Source organism: Amblyomma americanum, chromosome 5, assembly GCF_052857255.1.
Source record: "Amblyomma americanum isolate KBUSLIRL-KWMA chromosome 5, ASM5285725v1, whole genome shotgun sequence".
Lineage (NCBI taxonomy): Eukaryota > Metazoa > Arthropoda > Arachnida > Ixodida > Ixodidae > Amblyomma > Amblyomma americanum.
The window spans coordinates 76,286,204-76,309,037 of record NC_135501.1 but is presented as its reverse complement, the minus strand read 5'-3'; the positions used below and the strand labels follow the sequence as shown (position 1 = coordinate 76,309,037).

The following is a 22,834-nucleotide window of genomic DNA, read 5'->3' as shown; positions in this document are numbered from 1 at the left end:
CACATACTAATCTGCGATTTTCAAGGATGATGTCAATTTTTTTTCAATAATTGTGCGGTTAATGTTGCATGTTCTAAAATTCGAAACAAGCAGTTGCCTTTTGTACTTCACACTGCTATCAGAACTCACCACTATTGCATGACACCATCAACGTCTATGTGCAAGTCTTGTGTTGGTAATAAAGGAAATGATTTCTTACTTTCTTGCTTCAACACGCGTTAAAGCATACTGCTGTTGTTGCTGTGAAGCGTACAAATACAATTATTATCATATTCTTGGCTGCAAATTTGGCTAAGAACTTTTATATGCGCGTTCTTTTTTCCTTTAAGTATGGAGGCGAAATTCTAGAGGCCCGTGTACTGTGTGATGTCAGTGCACGTTAAAGAACCCCAGGTGGTCGAAATTTCCGGAGCCCTTCACTACGGCGTCCCTCATAGCCTTAGTCGCTTTGGGACGTTAAACCCCCATAAATCATAAATCATTTTTCCTTTAAGTGTATCTGAATTCAAGGTAGAGAAGGCAATGTATGACACCGTGAAGGGAATCCCAAAGGATGCAGTATTTCACAAGAGGACTGCCATTCCCATCTGGTCAACAGAAGCAGTTGTACTATGCAGTTCCAGTGGCAAGTGCTCAGGAGGTGACAGCGGAAGGCAAGGAAAAGGTTCTCCACAAGGCTAAGCATAGAGGGCTGGGATAGTCTGTTCTGGGAAGAATTATGAGACATCATTCTAGCGCACAAAAATATTGTCCGGTGTCAGTGGTGTCTATCCTCTTCTTTCGTGTATTTTTGTGCGCTGGAGTGTGAAAAATGGATGCACTGAGAGGTAATTGCTAGCTTTAGCTGGATTTATCTCAGGGGCATATACTCACTCCATCAGTGTATGTTAGAATTACGACTCAGGTTTGTTAGTGGTTTATTATATGAAAGCGCCAAACAAAGGATAATGCCTAACTTACAAGACGTGATCAAATAATTGTAGATGTTGTCTTCATGTGAAAGTTTATTTACAGGAGGTTAACTGATGGGTGCAGTTAGCTCGTGTGAGGAAAAAAGCAGCTTAAAAGCCTAGGCTCTATATGCAGTGCGGCAGTGCATGATCACTGAAATTACTCATAATGAACAACTTTTAGTGAATATATACTTCTCATGCCATGGAAACAGAAGACGGATGGTACTTAGCAGTCATTTGCCCTGAAGCTTGGATTCTAGGTACTGAGGCCTAAGTGATGCTGATTCAGTATAGGCATTCGTGGGTGCCGCCACATTTGCCACCGTCCATGAATCCTCTGGTTACCTCTACGTAACAACGAAAATTAGTATGTTATAACTTGCAGCCATCACTGAAAGCATTTTGCATGAAAATAAGTTTGAATTGAATGCTAGCTGGCCTATTGTTTAACTGTCAGACGCCATGATGGAAGTGACTGTTAGAGTCAATCATGTAGCCCATAATGAGCCCTGTTTTCCCTTACCTTCTCTGCTCTCTTGTCTAGCTGTTATGCATGCAGTTTTACATGTCACGTTCTAACTTCGCCTATTCCAGTTTACATGTAAAAAAATTATGGATACTTTTTACTCAAGCATAGGTGTGCTTGAGCACTCTTTCGCTAGCTTTGCTGCATGCTTTGTAAAAATAGTTTGTAGCATTGAATATGACAAAGCACATTTTAGCCACTTTTTTCACACTTAGCAGGGACGGCCCAGTGGGACCTGTAGAGATGGCTCGAAGCGGTTGCAATACTTTGTTGCATACATGTTGGGAGGAATCATGCCACTTGTGAGTTATGTATATGTGTGGCAGTAAACATTGCTACTTTGGACTAGGCGCCGGTCTGCCATACAATGTCAGCGAAGCTTAACGAGCCCCACTTGGTATAAACTAATTTCGAGCCCTGCACTGCAGTGTCCTGAAGCCATTATTGTTTTCTGCCTTGCTGTGAGAAGCGGCTCTTGCAAGTGATCTGCGTCTTAGAACCAGTCAACTTGTTAAGCTTATTCACTTAACTCATAATCAACTCGGACATTTTTTATAACTGGAACCCTAACGCCTGGATGCACCAAAAGAAGTGCATCTCACTGGAAGACAGGGCGTGCTAGGCACAATAGTGGGCAATGCACAGTACGCAGAATCTAGTGTGGGTTTTGTATGTGTGCAAGTGTCTGCAGGTACTCTGCAGTCAACTGCACCAGAGGCTCAGGATGTGTATAGCAAGCTATACCTCAACAAAACTCATGTGCGCTCAGGCAGCTTTGGTTTTAATACATTCAGCACGAAAAATAATCTGGCAGCTTTTTTTGCACATCTCTTGGGGTTTTGCCAGTGCCAGAGTTCATCGAATCTTTTTTAAGGTTTCTTTTCGAATCATTAACATTCCACCCTTGTCATTTTGTATGTGGCATTCAGCTGAAAATAAATTTCAGCAGTCGGATTTTTATGCTTTGCTGCCACTTTTTTGGAAGTAATGAAGAGGAATGGTCTTCTAAATAAATGCAGCCAGCCATGCAGTGGTTTACAGTTCTGCACCCTGTGCGCATAAAGTATCAATACATGGATTTTGTCACCCTATAATGTACTTGCATCAAATATTTTTTTTATTCGAACTACGTCTTATCTTCATTTTGTGCCCATCTTTGTGGGCATCTTGTAATCATTTCTCTAATTCCTTAAATTCTCTGATTTTTGTTTTCTGCAGCAGTAGAATTTTCATATCAATTTATTTCTTTATTTCTCTAGGCTACCAAGTATTAGTATCTCTGAGCCTGATAATGAATCAAATTACCGGAGATGCTAGAGTGCTGTTGATTGTCTCAGAAAGCCTGACTGTGTTAGGACTGTCATGCTCAATATCAGCTGCAATGCCAAAATATGATAGGAATTCAGATTATGATGCAGGCGTACCCAACTGTGCTGTAAATATATGCAGTTCGCTATGAATACAAAAAAAAACACAACGCAATAATTCACATTTTCATTCACACAGCCTGATGATGAACAGGGGCTAGGTAGGAGGCACCTCAAAGTGTTTTTCGGCGTCTTCCCCCTTGTCCGTGTTCATCATTGTACTGTGTGAATGAAAGTGTGAAATACTTGGTCATCCAGACACTCATTTCAAGCAAATTAATGCAAGTGGGGTGCTTTATGTGAGTAGCATTGATTTACTATAAAGCAGAAGACAGTTGATTTACTGCAGAGGCATTGGAAGTCGTATTGAATGTGTACTCTATGTTTGCACCACTAAGCTAAATTTAATAGCAGTATTTGCTGGTTTTCTTTGCACTGTGATTATTATAGTGTATTTCACACAAATTCGTGATTTCGCTCTCTTGTTCTTCAAGCATTGTAGCTACACAGCTGGAGTCAAGCTGCTATCAGGGAAATTCAACCTATTCGACTTTGTCAGAAAAGATGCACGCTATGATGCTAGGGGCCTCCATCTTGTCTATACTGCCAATTTTGTCTACCAGTGAAGCTATGGATGCTTTTGTGCAAATGTGAGCATTTTTTTCTTTCTTTACGACATGTGCTTGCTCTTAGTCTTCGGCAAGAACAGAAATGATGTGGTTGTGTGCATGCTCCAGTGTACTATCATGTGAAAAATTATGAGGCTGCGAGTGTGTGCCACACTATGCCTAACTGCGTGCAGGTGCCATCTGATGAAATGCTCGTGCCATCAAGGCCGGCGCAGCGAGATTGATGGATGTTAGTGCACTTTACTCGACATCAGGAGTGCTTGCCGTTTTACACCATTTGGCGTGCATTCGCGTTGATCTCTTAATTTTCCTCGCGATAGTATGTCCGAACTCACAGTATCTCAATCAAGACATTCTACAGTATTCCAACCACACCAAATCGAATGGTACACTGACCACACCAGGAAACACTAAACCAAAGCACACCAGAGCCGGTATCAGACAGCAGGGCCACAGCACAGAACACCAGACCAGAACACACTAAAGCACACCACACTACGCCACATCAGGACCCGTGTCTGAGAATCCTGGTCTGGTCGGAAACACAGACACGGTCACACCAGAACCCATGTCTAAAAGAGCCAGTTTGGTGTAAACACCAGAAACGGGCTGGTGTTTTTTTTTCGACTGGGTATATGGCATTTCTTTGAATTGTGCCTATGAACTACTGGCAACGTATTGATTCCTTTGAATATAATTTTGATGCATAGTGTTTTGTTCAGCTGTAGTTTAATTTGAGCCCTCTACATATGGTGAGTCCACTTCAGATTAAGTTGGGACTTCGAAATTGCCTCATGTCGCATTTGGATTTGTAGACCTGAAAGCTTCATTTTGTACAAGTCTATTTGAAAGAGGATTTGCTGCTTATAATATCTAGCCTAGTACAAGAAATTAGCACAAGCATTATCCTTGCTGTTCATAGTGGCAGCTGACGGTTATGTTCTTACATCACTCATTTAGCTCCACACTACAATTTTGCCATGATTCAAGGTCGCCTTAAAGTAATGACTTCACTTTTTCGCCCTTATCTTATTGTTTGGGAAGCGTATGCCATTGAGTCATGCATAAAAGGAAGTTAATATGATGATACAAAGATGGGCGTTTAGAAGACAACAGAGAATTCTGTTATCATTAAGCCGAGTCACACCACTGTGATCATAGGTCTGTTTGAGTCCTCTGTATTATCCTGTTCTACATCCTTCTGATTTTTTGCTGGCTTGCACATGGTTCCTGGAAGAGGAAGTTTTATGAATAGTTCAATGTATCGTTTTCATGGCATAGTTCACTTTGTATAATCTGTATAATCTATTTCAGATCAAAAAGCTAGCACTCATTGGGGGTGAGCCAGCTGATAGGCTACAAAACTCATTGTGAAGACTAGTGAAGACTCCTGTGGCCCTTATGTACACATTGAAGGGCGGAGCGAAAAGAGGCATTTAAGAACCTACTGCTGTACAGCGAAATTGTTGGTGAGTACATGTGAATCTTCTGAAGGTTATAGACACTTTGTGAACACACCATCTAATTGCAGGAAAAAGCTACTTTCAATCTACCTGGTGTGGTCTTCAGCACTTCCGTTATCAATTACTGAGTAGCCATCCAAATTTAAAGGACTATAGTTACCAAATTTTTACTCGTGCGTTTCTTCTTTCAAACCATACGTTAGATATTTTATGCAAGCACGACCACTAAATAATTTATTATTTATTTTCATAGTGGTGGTTCAAAAGTGCAAACACACACGGACCAAGAGACGAGACGCACAAACCAGCACTGATCCTACAACTGATTTTTTTATTAGCAAGAACACGTCACATATATACGCAAGGAAAAACTGCGCACATGTGTGATGTCAACAACACTCCTAGTGCTGGTAAAAGGTAAAAACTGCTTTAAAAGCATGTGTATATCTGCAGAACCGCTACCCACTATGTAGCATATTGATTTCTAGAAGCGATAATGTAACAGATGGCGTACTCACGCACCCATTATTATTTCTGATAATATGAAATGCCTCAGCTACTTCTCTAGTGCGCTGGTCAGAGTGAGCGAACAAGACATCAGTATCCTCAGAAAAATGGCGTACATTTGCACGTGAAACAATGCTTAGCTAGGTTAGTTTATTTCTTAAAGAATTAGCGTTCTCTATGAGCCGCACGTTAAAGCAGTGGCCAATCTGGACTATGTAGGTAAGGCCACAGGACTATGGGATTTGATACACTACGCCAGTCTTGCAGGGAACATATCTATTTTCATGATTTATGTGGCAAGCATTTCTTCTGCGCCCTTCATGCTTTCTTTGAACTTTCGCCCCCACTCTTTCTAGATTGGTACGTGCAGGGAACAGAACCTTTATCCTATGCTTGCTCCCCACACTTTTTAATCCGGTGCGAAAGCGTGTGGACATATGGCAAAACCACTACCTTTCTTCTCCCTTCTTCCGAACCCTTTTCCAGCTCCGAGGTATTTGCAGACGATTTCAGCTCATGGAGGACTTCGTCTGCGCTCGAAACGAGAACTGAGTCCCTGAAACCAGCTTCCCTACATCTGTCTATTTGGGCTAAGAGACTGGGTATCTTTTTATGATAAGATTTCTTTACTGCCATGCCTAAGCGTCCCGTAACAATGTCACTTTTTATAAGCTTTGAATGAAAGGGCCAGTAATTCAAAAGGGGCTTTTCACTTCTAGGAGAATACTGCCAACAGACATGGTTTGGTTCCAAAGAGAATTTTAAATCAAGGAATTGCAAGACTTTTTCTTGAGGGTCTTCATGTGTGAACTTCAGCCCCGACCCATTACGTGCAAAAACATGAAGAACATTTGACACAAATTCGGAATTCACTGACCTAGCCAGCACCAGGTCATCGTCCACATAACAGAAAATGCGTATGCAATAACAATCTAGATCAGTCTCAGCTTTCATATCAACCCGGCTTAGATAAATGTTACTGAGAATGGGAGCTACCTTGGCACCTATGCGCACACCCGATTTTTGCATAAAAGGTCGACCATCCCACTCAACAAGCGTGTTACTCAGGTAGTAAGATAACAGTTCCAGAAAGGAACCTGATGTGATTCCACACTTATTTTGGAGCACGCATTCATTGTTTTCTTCCGTAATACATTGCTGAACATACTGGATTAGTTCAAAGTGTGGAACAGAATAAAACAAATCAACCACATCTATGCTTAAACCATCACATAGTGAAGGGCTCTCATTTCGGAGGAAATCAGCTACAGCCTCAGATTTAGGTACGAGAAACGGATCCTTTGCGCGAAGTAACGACAAATGTTTGCAAAGATAGGTAGACACAACCAACTGCCAAGAATTGTGCTCAGAGACGATTGCGCGGAAAGGAACGTTAGGCTTGTGCGTCTTAGCACTAAGAAAATTTCTAGCGCCGAGTGTTCAGAGAAGGCGATGACTTTACTTCGGAAGTTTTAAGTATGATGGTATAGCAAAGAAAGGGAAGGAAGCTGAACAATCGGTGCTAGAAATTTTCTTTAGTGCTAAGATGCACAAGCCTAAAGTTCCTTTCCGGGCAAGCGTCTCTGAGCACAATTCTTGGCAGTTGTTTGTGTCTACCGATCTTCGCAAACATTTGTTGTCACTTCACGTAAAGGATCCGTTTCTCGTACCGAATTCTGAGGCAGTAGCAAATTTCCTCCGAATTGAGAGCCGGGCACTATGTGATGGTTTTAGCGTAGATGTGGTTGATTTGTTTTATTCTTTTGCACACTTTGAACTAATCCAGTATGTTCAGCATTGTATTAGGGATGACTGTGATGAATGCATGTTCCAAAATGAGTGTGGAATCAACACAGGATCCTTTTTAACTGTTATCTTACTACCTGAGTAACACGTTGTTGAGTGGGATGGTCGTCTTTATTTGCAAGTCAGGTGTGTGCATAGATGCCAAGGTAGCTCCCATTCTCAGTAACATTTATCTAAGCAGGGTTGATATGAAAGTTGAAACTGATCCAGCCGGATATTGCATACGCATTTTCTGGTATGTGGATGATTACCTGGTGCTGGCTAGGTCCGTGAATCCAGAATTTGTGTCAAATGTTCATATTTTGCACGTAATGGGTCAGGGATGAGGTTCACACACGAAGTCTCTCAAGAAAGAGTCTTGCAATTTCTTGATTTAACATTCTCTTTCGATCCCAACCATGTCTGTTGGCAGTATTCCCCTAGAAGTGAAAAGTCCCTTTTGAATTACAGGTCATTTCATTCAAAGCTTGCAAAAATTGGCATCGTTACGGGATGCTTAGGCATGACAGTAAAGAAATCTTTTCATAAAATGATGTCCAGTCTCTTAGCCCAAATAGACAGATGTAGGGAAGCTGGTTTCTGGAACTCAGTTCTCGTTTCAAGTGCAGACAAAGTCCTCCATGAGCTTAAATCGTCTGCAAGTATCTCGGGGCTGGAAAAGGGTTCGGAAGAAGGGAGAAGGAAGGTAGTGGTTATGCCATATGTCCACACGCTGTCGCACCGGATTAAAAAGAGTGGGAAGCATGCATGGTGTAAAGGTTCTGCTCCCTGCCCCTAACAAGCTAGAAAGATTGGGGCCGGCATTTCAAAGAAAGCATGAAGGGCGCAGAAGAAATTCTTGCAACATAAATCGTGAAAATAAATGTTCCCTGTAAGACTGGCGTAGCGTATCAAATCCCTCAGCCCTGTGGACTTACCTACATAGGACAAATTGGCCGCTGCGTTAACGTGCGGCTCATGGAGCATGCTAATTCTTTAAGAAAGAAACTGACCTAGCTAAGCATTGTTTCACGTGCAAATGTACGCCATTTTTTGACGATACTGATGTCTTGTTCGCTCATTCTGATCAGCGCACTAGAAAATTACCTGAGGCGTTTCATATCAGAAAAAGTAATGGGTGCGGGAGTATGCCATCTGTTACATTATCGCTTCGAGAAATCAATACGCTACTTAGTGGGTAGTGGTTCTGCAGATATTCACGTGCTTTTAAAGCAGTTTTTTCCTTGTACTAGCACTAGGAGTCTTGTTGACACTGCGCATGTGCGCTGTTTTTTCGTCTGTGTGTATATATGACGTGCTTCTTCCTAATAAAAAATTTGTAGTAAGTTCAGCGCTGGTTTGTGTGTCTCGTCTCTTACATTGTCTGTGTGTGTTTGCGCTTTTGAACCACCACTATGCATCAACACCAACTAGCGCGATGTGAAGTTTTTCTGCAATTTAATTTCTTCTTGACGCTGTTTCGGTTTCATCAGTCGAACGATGACTGTGACGTGTAGTTGGTGTTTAATTCACATGAGGCATAAGAAATCGGTTATATTATTGCTGACAGGTCATTTTTTGTCATTCCAGATCTTGGAAGAGGCAGGAATAAATGTCGTAGTCAATTAAAGCTACATATTAGCGATTGTATTAGTTTTTCTAGTTGCATCATGTGACCAAAACATCAACTTGACGACAGTAGGTGTTCGGTCTATGAAACCAAAACAGCATGAGAGAAGAAATTCGATTATAAATTATTTAGCGGGGTTGTAGGCAAGTACTATCTGGTAATCCATGCATTTTATTATCTAACGCATCATTTGACAAAGAAAAAATGCAAAAAATTTAGGTGTCTATAGTCCTTTAATGGCTCATGCCCCTTTTGGGTTATTCTTATTATGGATATTTGTGTTTATTATGGTTACGCCCGATCAAAACGCACGACCGAAATTCCTGTCGCGCGACAAAATTTTGTGTCGCAAGACAAGCTTTCTTGTCGTGCTGTGTGTCGCGCGACAAAGGATCGTGTCGTGGCTTCTGTAGCGCGACAAAAACCTCTGCAGTGTGGTTTGTCGCAAGACAGACATTTCTGCTGCCGCGTGTCGTGCGACAAAGGTATCTGTCGCAGGCTATGTCGCGCGACAGGTACTGTCGTGCGACAGAGAGAGTCGTGCCGCACGACACAGAGCTGCGCGCCTCGCCAGAGCTACCTGTCGTGGGGTCACCCGCGCGACAGAAGTGCCTGTCGTGGGTTCTGTCGCGCGGCACGACTTTGTCGCGCGACAGAGCCCTCGACAGGCACTTTTTTCGCGCCAACGACAGGCAACAGCGCCGCCTGTTCTGGGTTCAGTGGCGCGACAGACTTGTAGGATGCCTCTTTTAGCGCGACAGAGGTGTCTGCCGCGGGTTCTGTCGCGCGACAGATTCCTGCCGTGGGTTCTGTCGCGGCGCGACAGATTCCTGTCGAGGGACTGTACTGCTTTGCTGCAGATTTTTCACAATGCTGTCACTGCGGATTCAGAGCTCAAATTCATCAATGATGACGTTTAAAAAGTTTTGTACTACAGAAATAAATTGTCTAAAATATTCATATATGTAAATGGGTGTAAAAATTAACATGCTGCTAACTCAGTCTTTGAAGGAACAGCAGTTTACAATTGGTTGTGAGACACTGGAAGTGGTAAGGGAATAAGTCTATTTTGGGCTGGTATAACTGCAGATATGGACCATAAATGAGTGTGAATTTAAAAAATGAGAATGGGGCATGTTTGACAGGTATATACTCATATAAATTTAGCTTGTTTATAACAATATCCCTCACGAGAAATATTTTATAGCTAGCTGTACGTTCCAGTGGGGCAGAAACCTGTGGGGCAGAAACATGGAGGCTGATCAAAAGGGTTCAACCAAGTTAACTTGAGAACAATACAGAGAGCTGCATGGAAAGAAAAATAATGTGTATAATGATAAAGGACAGGATGACAACAGAGTGAATCAGAGAACAAATGTGGGTAATTGACAGCCTAGTGGAAATCTAGAGGAAATAGGCTTGAGGCATGTGATGCGAAGGAAAGATGACATATGGTCATTAAGGGTAACGGATTCGGTTATAAGAGAAGGCAAGTGTATTTAGCAGAAAGTTCGGTGGGTGGGTTATATTAAGAATCGTGCGCAGAAAGATAGCTGTGGCTGGCACAGGATGAGGTTAAGTGGAGAGATATATGGGAGAGGCCTTCGTCCTGCAGCAGGCATATACGCAACATACATGTTACCATCAGGACTATAGTGTTTCATTGTAATAATTAGGTGAATCGATCCGCCATATGATCTAAGCTTTACAGAGGATTCGCAAAGTGCTGCATTCAATGGCTAGGTTTAAGTACGCAATGGGCCTATGTTCCTTGAAAATGCATCTCATTTATGAGCAGTGGGACTGTCATTGTCATGCCTTTCTGCCACTGACGCTCTCTACAGCATCGAATTGGTAACTGGTCCACACAATGCAAAATCAGTGCCCTCCAAATTGTGCTGATATTTTGGCACACAAAGCTCTGCACTAAGCAGCACTGAGATACTGTTGTTGGAGCTGTATGACTATTATATCTCCAGGAAAAGTTGCCAGTCTTCCCCAAGTGAGTTGCATAGCGAGGCATGACTGCTCATTGCAGGCCACCTTGCAGTTGTGCATTCTAGCACCAGATCAGTATTGTTGGGACAGTAAGTAGGCACAGAAATTATTTATTGTCAGGGCCTTATAACAACACAGAAAATTCAAACCTTACTCAAGGTCACAGTGAACATAACCCTCGTCATCTGCAGAAAATTCAATATGAACACCAAACAAAATGCTGTTCTTACAACTGCTCATGGGTGAAGTTCTCAGCATTATACAGTCAACAACCTACTTCAACCAACCACCATAGGCACCAGCTGCACTGACTAGATATTTGCAAAATGCACATGTGGAACACAAAAACTGTGTTTGTTATAGTTATACTTCACCTATCAAATTCAATTGTTGTCCTAAGTGATGGCACAAAATAGTCACAGAAAAACAAGGAAACCGTGGTGAACTTACTAACAATGCTTGGTGATTACACATGGCAAAAAATACGTACAGGGCAGCACTCATGCATTCCTGTACTGGGGTAGTCGAAGTGTAGAACATGACATCACAACTTTTGCGGTATAATTACTTCAAAACCACAACTGTAATCTACAAATTATGCATGCGGCAAAATGCCATATGCATATGACAATATGTATGCACTGCCAAAGAAGTAAACATATTTCAGAAACACAAACTAATTGCACAGGAATAACATAAAATGCTGGTTACATGTGCGGTAACTACACCTGAGGTAAACTAAACACATTTTCAGGTAACAAAGAGGAACAATTGATGGCAGCATGTCCTTGCTAAGAACTCGTTGGAGCCAGCAATGGTTTCTAAGGAGTCTGCAGAAAGGCCAGGGGGCCAACAGGCAGGAGACAGGGCCACAAAGGGAGGAATAAGATCGATCCTTGCAATATGGAACTTCATGTAAATGAGACCTCTGAGCAAAAGAGCAATGCATACACACTAAAAACAGCTGGCTTGTAGAAACTTCACTAGCTGGTTCGAAGTTATCCTTGGCCAGTGCAACCATATCTCTTTGCATGAATGACAAAGACAAAGATGAAGCAGAATATGAAAAGCATAGAGAGACAATTCTGAGTTCTGCGTCACCAAGAGCAGCACAGCCATAACTTTAGTGGTTTCTTTTGTGGTTAAGAGTAGCACTGAAAGTAGGTTCTGACTCTGTTACATATCACTTTAGGGGGGGTTACTTCTATGCCTAGCAATCAGCTATTAATGACCCTCGCTGATCAAGCACCTAATGCACAAAGATAGTCCTTGTGAATGGTCCAGCTTATAACATCAAGGTCTTTACCCCTTATCTGGCCCCATGGCTCACCAATGTTCTGCTATTTTACACCAGCAAGGACTGACTGTACAGCTGTGTGCTGAATCATTGTCATGTCTGAGTGAGCGGCTTGCACTGAGCAACAGCATGAAACAGAAACACTACTTTAGCAGGTGCAATCTCTTGCATTGGATCATATCAGGCATAGTATGCAAAATATTTGGCAAACTGCGCTGGGCACCAAGGCCAGAGCAGTAGCCAAATGGTTTCAGTATACATCTTGAATGTGACGGGTGCATGGTTCGATCCCCTATGGCCTTCAGTACGGACCGGCACAAGATGCCAGGCACCTATACCACAGCAGTGGAAAAGTGGTTTAAACATCCGCCTTATATGCAAGAGCTAGGTGTGCAGCTCAATCCCTACTGGCAATGAGTACACATTAGTATAAGCTGACTGCTGATGGAAAAGCAATGGGTCTACACCTGGTCTGGTGATCTGCTCTTCAGGGGTGAAATGCTCGGAAAATGAATCTTCGACGCCACCTTACGCTATGGCACTCTTTGGCCAAGACGCCCTTGCGCTATAGGAAAACATCATCGTCATCATGACAAGCAGCTCCAGCCGAGCACATTTTCTTAACCAAAAGCACCCCTATTCGCTTATTTAAGTTGGCTGCCCCGATGGCTCAGCGGTTATGATCCTCGGCTGCTGACCCTAAAGACATGGATTTGATCCGAGCCACAGCAGTTGCATTTCGATGGAGGAAAAATGCTTCAGGCCAGTGTACTGTGCAATCTCTGTGCACGTCAAAGAACCCTAAATGGTTGAAACTTCCAGAGCCCTCCACTATGGCATCCTTTCTAGAATAAGTCGCTTAGGGACTTTAAACAGCACAGAACCAAACCACAAAACCTATTTAAATAGAGAAAAATGTCTAGGAAAAATATAAGTCACAATTATTAAACCTTCACATAGCATGTAGTTGTGTGTGCCGATTTCAAATATGCCATTTAACCTGATGTAAACAAAGTCCTAGTGAACGCATATGTTACGTAAACTTTTTGTCACAATCTTTGAAGAAATTCTGCTGCAAGGATTTCGCTAAAATGCATGACACTGGCTTCCCCTGACAACATGGAATGCAGCAAGAGAAAAATTAATACTGCATAATAAAAATTGAGCTCTAAAGTTTTTAAAGTTGTTGCTATTTAAACAGCATATTTGTAATTATCATTCAAAATACATGTTCTTTTAAGGCTTCAAAATTGTGACTCCAGTAATAGAATTTTTTAGGCCTCTTTTCTTCATTTAAAGTTGGCAGTAACAAGGTACTGAAATCCTTCTTTCACTCAATCTATGTTGTGATTGTTTGCAATATCGCAAACATAAAAAACATTCTCCATTTCAAGCAACACACACTGGGCAGCAACATCATCAGATGAGCACAGAGATTTCGACTCGCAGGAACACGCTTACAGGGGTGCATGTACGTGACATTTCGGAAGACTGGCTGGCAGATTACCAACTTATGGCACACGAGTGCAACCTTTCGGCCATTTATGTTGAAAGAGCAGATGTCTATCACAAGGCAGTAAATGCCATTAGTCATCCTCACACAGTAAGAACAAGTCTTTTCAGGCCTATTGTATTGAGTACTGTGAATGGTGATGCCATTTATCTCTACTCGAGCATAATGTGACATGACAGGCACTTCTCCATACAGAGTAATGAACATTCCGGTGACGGCGCCCTCCAGGTGCATCGATCGCAGTGGTGCTCCTAGCACATGTGTACCAGTTTGCATGTCACGAACCGTTAACATTTTGTTTTTCTCTGCAAGAGAGTTGATGACCGGCCCACAAACCTATTTGCATTCTTGAGCCACATTTTCATCATGCAACGCTCCGCCACCTGCAATGGCACACCTTTTGCGGCTGTAACATGTCTTACCAGTTGCCCATTTCCATTTTCAAATGGAAATGTTGAGGTTCCCCACAGAGGCCCAACATTTCCACACTTTTAGCAAGATGCAGCAATTGATGCACATTAAATGAGGCATTGCTTTTTCCGTACAGAAAGGAAAACCTGTTCACAAATGATGACAGCAGTTGCTCTGCTTCAGTGAGGTGGACACTACTCACGGAGGTCTGAATCAGCAGAAAAATGCCTTGACACACAATGAAAAATGATTTAGGTGCCTTTCAGGGATCAGACCCCTTAAGCAATGGAGAGCGTAACACAGTAACCAGAACATCCACTCAGTGGCCTTCCAATTCTTACGCTCTGAAATTGGTGTAGGCAATCGGCAGAACTTAATCGGAGGCTTCAGTTGCTGAATGCGATGCTCGAGTTCATGAACATGCCTGCAAATATAAAAAGGCTTTCCAACAACAGTCAGCCATATCTCGGTTACTTGTTGCGTTACCTCCTCAAGTACACAGTGCATATAATCGGGTGGCAGACCCCGCACAAGATTGAAGCCTTGGAGGCTCACAAGCGGAGAAAGTCCTTTCACCCCACGCACGGTCTGGCGCTGTCTGTGGGCAGACTGCATGTCTTGACGCATGTTAGTGTGCGTGCGTGGCGCTGCTGGATCACCTCCTTGGATATACCGAATCGTACCTGCAAGAGACAGGCACAGGAATTGAGCATTTACAAAACTACAGCATCATGGTGCAAAAACAGAACAGATGACTGCAAAAGAGCGAACGCAGTTGTCTCCTTTCCTTCCATTATGCCTGTGTACATTCTCTGCTGTGCCTTCATTGTGAGTATAGACAACCAGGCTATCATTATCAATAAAATAATAGCAGCTGCTAAAGTGAAATAAAACTTCAGTAAATATGAATACACGATTGCCTGTGCTACAACATTGACTCCCAATCATTGGAATAACAAAATTCTCTGTCATGCAGTGCACTACAGCCACTTCATTAAGAGGGCTCTGAAACACATTCCGAGGAGAGTGCATCAACTCGCTCATTCAGTGCACTGTTTTTTCACGAAAACCTGACCCAAAAATACACCTCTACATACAGCATAAAATTTACGAGACCTTCCCGCCGACTTTTTCATGTTCGCATCCTCCTCCATTGCCTGCAACGTCATATGAAAGTTGAGAGCTGACTATTGGTTACATTCTTTGAGACGTCAGGCATCTACCGTGACCACGGCCACTAAGCAGCACAGCTCCGGCAGGTCAGGAAGCTCCGCTCCCAGAATTGGGGTCGGTGGAGGAGCGTCGATCTTCCAGCATACAAAAAGTGATGAGTGGAGAGGAAAAGGTGCTAAGACGCTGAAATTTTAGATTTCAACTACAGATAACTCGGCTTCTACAAGGCGCAATAAAAATATTCTTGCTTGACAATATTCGTCAAGCAGCGTGTTTTAACATCCCAGGCATACCGCAACTTTATTAGAGCCGCTTTAAATATGTGCACTGCTATATCACAGCAGTAAATTTGTCGCCAGCCTGTTTATGAGGCTTCAATACCGTGCATCAGGGCCATGTGTACTACATGAAGAATTTTGAGATGCCTTAAACATGAAAACAATGCTAGCAGTGCAAGACTGCAATCATGGCAAGTATCTTGTGTCCTGCCTTATGTCAAAGGATGTTGTATCTGGATCTTCAATGTCAGACTATACACAGCCAGTAAATTACACACCCTACAATAATGAAAACTCAATATTCAAAGAGCAATGACAGGATGAAGTAAACTTGCATTAATAAGCATTTTCAATACATATTACTTCTCATGACATTGACTTTGTTTCTGAGCCTCATAATGCTACTAGTAAGTGTGAAGAGAAGTGTGCAAGAGCAGGTGTCACGATGTCAGGCACTGTGCATACAAAAGATTATGTTGCCAATGCCACTCATGCAGGTGGCCGCCTCGCACAAATTACACGTACCTGTCCCACGAACAAACAGTGCTGAAACAATAAAATTACTAGTTTTTAAAATATAACAAAATACTGATGTACAGGTTAAGCAAGCTTTGACGCTCAGCATACAATACAAAGGACCCTTAGTTTAAAAGCATTTGGTAGACCACAATGCAAGCTAATATGAATACAAGCCCGATTCCCCAAAATAAATGGCTTACCATCGACAGGAGTTCCCTTCTCCAGGCACCAGGAGCACCCGAAATATACATTGAACTGCTTCATGTTAAGCAGATGCCCTGGCTGGCGAGCCGACACAGCAGCATGCCACAGTCACTCTAGACAGCACAGTTTCAGAGGCATGCTTCCACACTATGGTGCCAATGTCATTAAACCCCTTGACAAACGCCTTCATAAATAGATGTTGAGGAGGATGGGTCTTCGCAAACCACAGTGCCCCCACAATTACAATATGGAACCGAATGTTGAAAGGCAGCTCATTTATTAGTATTTGAACAGGCCATACACTAGCCTTACTGTATTTAAAAACAGGTGATCCATCAGTGTTCATAGTGACTGTCAGGTCACTCCATTTTGCCTTCAGTTGGCTTCTTTTGCTTCGATAGAGCCGCCCATCTGTGATATCTGCATACATGGAAGGTACAGTCGAGGCCATTTGCTTCAAGCGGTGAAACAGTAACCCAGAGTACTGTGAAACGATGTCGTAGATTTGCTCCTTCAGGTTGAAAATTAGAAAGAAATCGCCTCTTGCTATCAGCCGCCGCACCGTCTGCGTGGTGTTGCAATGCATGCATGTGAATGTGTGTGTTGTTTCCTTCCTCCCTTTGCTTCCAAAGTAGCCACAGCAAACCTGGCAAGAGAAGTGGATCCGAAGAGAATCCATTTGTCTCCCACATCTTCCTAAGCATGTGTGTGGTGTCAGGCAACACGTCACTGCCACAAAGCGTGTTGATGAGCTTCAACAGCCCCTCTACTTGGGTCCAAGAGAGGCCTGCGTGCACAACGTACGTCAAAATTAGAAGAATGGTCTGTGCTTTGTTTATGGCCTGATTGGGCAGGGTTTCTTTTGCACATTCTTCGAAATAACGTCTGAAGTTTTCATCATATTCTCTGAATGACGCTGGCTCTTCTTCGTTCGGGGGGCCCCCTCGCCACTGTCGCCCGCCTCACTGAAAGATGCCCATTCATCTGTGTTGGGAGTGCCGCCTTCGCTATGCTCGCCGACGTCAGTGAGCGATGTCGACTCGCCCGAGTTTGGAGGGCTGTCTTCGGCACTCCCGCCTACATCGCTGACCGACGCCATCTCGTCTTCGTTCGCAGGGCGGCTGTTGTTGCACATTTCCACTGGTTTTGATCCGCCAGGGTGATCAACATCACCGATTGCCTGTTCGTGGCAATCAAAAAAATCGTCAGGCGCTTCATTGCCATCAACACAGCTAGTATCGTCTCCTGAGTGGCTGGAACTGTCTGTACATCGGCTTCCGTGAGCATGGTCGGACTCGTCGCCTTGTGTCACACTATCCACGTTGCTAGCGTGAGCGCGTCGAGCTCTCTTCAGCTCATCGTTGTACGCCGTCTGTCATGGCACCGTGGCTGGAATCGAACACGAGTGCTCAGTCCTCCTCTCAGTATCGAGCGCAGTGAACCGACACCTCAGGTGTCGTTTGATTTGAACCATTAAGCCACGTACCGTGGCGGGGCTTACTAAAGACTGCCCCGGTTCGAACCCAGCCGCGACGGCTGCATGCGTTTCGATGGATGCGAAGCGCAAAAAGCGCCCGTATGCTATGCGATGGTAGTGCACATTAAAAATCCGCAGGGTCGAAATTATTCCCGAGCTCTCCACTGCAACACTTCCCTCTTCCTTTCTTCCTTCAATTCCTCCTTCATACTTTCCCTTACGGCGCTGTTCGGGTATCCGTGCACTGAGATGTGAGGTCATTTCTTTCCTAAAAACAAATTTCTTTTCTTTCCCCGTCAAAAAAAAAGTTGGCCAGGGGCTCATATGATATATTGTGTCAACCGTCTAAACTGGTGGCTTTTTGTTTGCTCTCCGCACAGCCTGTTCGCCGACCGTCACTCGAAAGAGGAACCCCAACTGGGGTCCTTCAATGCGCAACCTTATTTCCCATTTGGGAGGCCGGTATAATCAAAAGAGCTACTACTGGGGCTAGTTGGAAATGCATCCTTGAAGGTATTGGTGAGCGCTATCAAATACGGAGAAATATGGAATCGACATGTTTTTCGTCCCTTTCCGTATTTTGATAGCGCTCACCAATATACCTTCAAGGCGGTGTAATCACAACCGGAGGAACGTGCGCTGTAGGTCAAAAGTTCAGAGCTCAAAACCGCGTGCTATGTCGTATGGCTAGTTATACCCATGTACGCATCCCATATATCTCGAATTTGAACTCGTCACAGCAGATCTGAGGGCTCTGCGTGTGCCGCCCTAGCTGTACTTTCTCGTTTCTTGACAAAATGGGGTGGCCGAATTAAGTGCCTGAGTTGGGGAAAAGTGTGAATGTCGAACCGACATTCATTGCGAGCTGCAAGGCGGTGAATGTATGTACTCACAGTTAATACGCTGGACTGCACATCGAAAGCAGACAGTGCGGTTTGAATGCGCGTTGCATGCAATTCGCATTTCGGAGGTAATTTGCGCTGTCGCACACCTGAGTATACATACGCGTACTATCGTGATCGAAAGGAAGGCGAACAACACGGAGCGTACGCGCTCAGCTGTTCGCATTTCTTTCCATCACGATTTTACTTTGGTGGTAGCAAAAAAGACGCTATAGAGTCGTACGTGATGCATTCTAGGACGAACGTCATGTAAAAGTGCGATCAAAATAAATATGAGCAGTGGAGCGCGTAGGCGCCGCGTTGTTCGTGTTTCTTTCGATCGCGATAGTAAGTGCTACAAATTGAGCAAAAAATTAATGTAGTAACTGCATAACGATGCAATTACGTATAACACACAAAAAGAAACACGCAAGACGCAGCGTCAACTTATTTGTGTCACCCTTTTTATGCCACAGCACATGTGTTATGAATAACCAACTATTATATAGCTAGTGTACATACGCCTACACTCTAGCTATTGGAGAGAATTTACTAGACTACATCCCGTCGATCAGCTGGTGTCCTAATTCTGTTTTCTTCTTTTTATTGCGATTGACACCATTAATATGCCTGAACATTATGCGGGGCATCAACTTTTTTCTGCCCTTTACAGCATGCAAAAAATCTTGCGCATATGTGCAGTACCATTTGCCTGATCGAGATAGTTATATAGTATATTTACTCGAATCTAGGCCGCGGCCAAGACTTTAAGCCGATCGACGCTTGAAAGTTAAACGTCGAATAGATCGGAACGTTCAGCGGAGACAGCACGTAAACGGCATTTCTTTCATGTGAACCTACTCCAGCTCACTCGTCCTTGCCATCACTGGCCTCCTCCTTATCACTCTCCTCTTTGTACAGTTCCAATCTTCTGTGCAGTCAATCAAGTGTTTTGTAGTGCTGCTCTTTTGAAACGAGTGCTCAACCAGGATTTCCGGTATGCGTGTTTAAAGCGGCCTGTCGGAGTTTGCTCGTGCGTTTCACTGGTCCCGTGGAATCTAAGCCGACCTAAGAGTTCTATATCTTATGATTAAAAAAAACTATCGGCCTAATATAGAGTCGAATATACAGGGCACCTCAATATATCTTCTGCGTACTTTGTACTTCAATTACAAGCTCGCGTTTAATACTTCTCTTTCCTTAAGAGCCACTCTCGGGCTTTTTGGTCCTACCAGTACTCGGTATGGAGTATCTGTTCTCCACCCCTTGTTTCTTTTCTTCACTACATATTCACGTGTATATGCGCATGAGTACTAGGCTATATTTTATTTTCACATGCCGCTTGTCGCGGACATTTGTAATAAAAAAACAAATGAAACAAAAATCAACATGACAGATAAATGCTTGTTTACAAGGAAAAGTGGTGCGGTTTGTTTTCCGACATATACGAAGACATTTGGTTTCCGGCCACGACTAGGTGTAGCCATACCGTTTCGGAGAATCCGCGGCAGATGTTTAGCCCTAGCGTAGTGTTAAGGTGTGCTCTGGTGTGCTTTTATGTGCTCGCGTTGCTGACTCTGTTGGGGCAAGAAAATGTTCGTGCTTGTCCAATACGAAGGCGAAGAGAAACGCTACGTCGTATCGGACGCCGACGTTCGAAATTTTGCACCGCATGATATCGACGACTTTGAGAGGGGGAAGCGGGGAAGCCCTATGATGTGTTTTGGGCGGGCAGCACCACCACCCGGGGCGGATTTTACAAGGCCACCATTGTCCATATGACAGGTAAGAGTTAGGATCCTCTCCGGCATTGCCGAACACGATTTTGGCGTTCACTTATAATCATGCGGTAAAAATTGCAGAGACTGAAGAAGAAATGAGACCGTGGCGCCAAAACAAGCGTATGGCCTCACGCAAGTGTTCCTCGAAGGATGGCTCGCCGCGGTAGAAGCTGCGTCCAACTGGCTTTCCTGTGCTTGCTGAACATTATGCGCTTAGTTCACATTAACCGCAATTATCTTTGAACCAGGAACTTACCAACATGTGTACTGTGTCCATGTTCTTGATATTGCTTCTTTTGGATTAGTTATCAGCCTAGGAGATTCACGCACGGGTTCCACGTTTTGCCCGCTGCACGGCTTTCAGGTGTTGTCGGTCACACGGCAGCAATAAAAACGTCGTTCCAGTAGATTTATTGATTTGCAGGTGGGCTTAGCGCGGTACAATGCAGGGACAAAGGACGAGCGCTAACTTGCTACTGAAAGAAACGGAAGCAGAATTACTAGCTAGAGGATCTTAATGCACGCCCAGCTATCCACTAAGGATAGCAAGCAAGTTTTGTGTGGACGTTGTTTTCAAGGCACCTCGAAAACTGTCAAGTCTTTGTGCACTGGCGAGCCAAAGTCATCACAAACTGGCTTGCAGCATCAGGCTTGCAAGTTAGCTGCGTGCAAAGTTGGTGTTGTTTACGAGGTCCCTCTGAGCTGTGGCCGTGTCTAAATAGGGCAGACTGGTCGCTGCCTCAGTGAACGCTTAAGGGAATATGCTACTTCTTTTAAATCGTCTCAATCTAACAACCTGCCTAAGCATTATTTGAGCTGCAAATGTCATCCACTGTTTGGAAAAAGAAAATTTCTTGGCCGTTCTAAAGGAGAACTAGCAGGGGAGCTTCTTGAGGCGTCATTTATTCATGAGCCAGGAAGTGATAAGTATCTGAGTGACGCGTCTATTGTCATGTTGCGAAATTATTCTGTTTCTAAATGTTGAGTAATTTCTTGGGTATTGCTGCTTGAAGGTGGAAGAGGTGCTTCCAGTTTCTTTCTGTGCCATTTTTGTCGTCATTCAGTCCCAGATTATATTGGTTCAGTTTGCCTTTATCCAGCCCCCCGTCTTAATGAGTGGATAGCTGGGCATGCACATTCAGTTTCTTGAGCTCGTAATTCTGCTTCGCTTTCTTTTAGTTGCAAGTTAGCGGCCATCCTGTGTCCCTCTCTTGTCCTCGTTTGTCTCACGCTAAGCCCACCTGCAAATCATGACTTGCCAACTGGCCCAAAACTCCACTTAACTCAGTAGATTTCTTGCTTGGAGGAATTTCTTCTTGTTGACAGTGCACGAGGGATTTTTTCTCTCGCATGCTGGAAGCTGAGGGGAAGGATTTACTGTGTCTACCAAGGTTTGCGAAAGTCAGAAATAGGGGCACCCATTGGTAAGCCTTTAAATTGCCTGCAAAAGCAGCTTCGTAACATTAGGTGTTGACTAATGAGAATAGCGGGAGTCAGCAGAGATTCGGGTAGTCGACATAGGAGCCATGAGGTAAAGCTCTGTTAGTTTCGAGATCAGTAAAGGAAAAGTACGGCAAGACCAACAGGAAGGAACGCTCGAGCAAAGTGAACAGTGAAATCCGAGTTGTTACCCTGTGATATTCGGCCCCTGCTCTATGGGCCGCCCAATCTCTATATCTAGCTACCTTCACTGTGCCCTCTCGCCTCCTGTTGGTCTTGGCTTGATGCGTGTATGCAACTAAAATGACGCTGATGACATAGCCTTCATATGTATGTCACTACGAGCCCGTCTGCCCTATCGTTTTCTGCTCAACCGGCTGTGTTTGCATTACCGAGGTGGAAATGTGATGCGCCGAAAAGAGCATAATGGCTTTGAAAACAAAACGGTGTGTTTCAGCAGTTTTGCCAAACACTGTGTCATCTGCCTACGACTTTTGATGGGGGGAGGGGATGCGCATACTGCCAGCTAAAAAAAAGTTATTTCCTAGAACTGTAATTATGCAAATGACTAATGACACCCTAAATTGCAGCCACTAAGGTCAACCCCCCGTGTACATAAGCTTCCTGACCCTCTTTTCAAATCCAATGCAGCTTTAATCACTTTGTTGTGAACAAGGCTCCTGTACAATAGGGGAAATTATTTATCCTTTTAATTTTTATGGTTTCAATTCACTTTTTAATGTGATGTCTTATCAGGCAAGTTTTTGTTGAAGTTTCATTTTTGTACCAGTTTTCTCGGGTTACAAACTGTCCCTTGAACATGTAGTTGGCTTTCCGTGGGCTGGAATGATTGGGACAAGGTTTAGGACCAGTGGTTATAGTGCACGGCTGCTGACCTGAACGACACGGGATTGATCCCGGCCGCTGCTGCGATCGCATTTCGATGGAGACGAAATGATAGAGGAGTTGCTTTGGGATGTTAAACCCCATAAAGCCTAAATC

The 22,834-nt window shown here is 43.7% G+C and overlaps 1 long non-coding RNA gene across 1 annotated transcript in view; it reads left to right on the top strand.

Annotated features, from left to right (window-relative positions):
• Positions 1-22,834, top strand: part of LOC144134828 (uncharacterized) — a 41,851-nt gene that overhangs the window by 7,152 nt on the left and 11,865 nt on the right. The window contains exons 4-5 of the long non-coding RNA XR_013315270.1: positions 3,341-3,496; positions 4,790-4,944. This is a non-coding gene — a long non-coding RNA (uncharacterized LOC144134828). The remainder of the gene's footprint in view (positions 1-3,340; positions 3,497-4,789; positions 4,945-22,834) is intronic.